The sequence below is a fragment of the Arachis stenosperma genome, chromosome 10, assembly GCF_014773155.1.
Source record: "Arachis stenosperma cultivar V10309 chromosome 10, arast.V10309.gnm1.PFL2, whole genome shotgun sequence".
NCBI lineage: Eukaryota > Viridiplantae > Streptophyta > Magnoliopsida > Fabales > Fabaceae > Arachis > Arachis stenosperma.
This window is the reverse complement of record NC_080386.1, coordinates 37,925,232-37,925,582: the sequence shown is the minus strand read 5'-3', so window position 1 is coordinate 37,925,582 and position 351 is coordinate 37,925,232.

The window sequence follows — 351 nt, the reverse complement described above, 5'->3', positions numbered from 1 at the left end:
TTGTATTGGAACAATGGAGGAAGCTTTAATTGTTGAAAACAAGGAAGAAGTGGTAGAAGACTTAGAGATGCGGAGCCTCCATAGGAACATAGAGTTGAAGAAACCCTCCAAGATGATTGAAATTGATGCTAGGGAGGAAAGTGCACACCTTCCAAGGCATATTCATATGAAGACTTGGATGGGATAGAGAAGAATTGAGTTCCCTTGTGATGAGATCAAGCATTAAGTCTTAGTGGTGAAGAATCCTTTGAGCATGAAAAACCTTCTCCGGTTGGATTTGAAAGCGTTGAGGAGGTTAAACAAAGGATTGAGATTAAGAGATCTTGTGAAGAGGTAGAAGTCCCTAGAAAT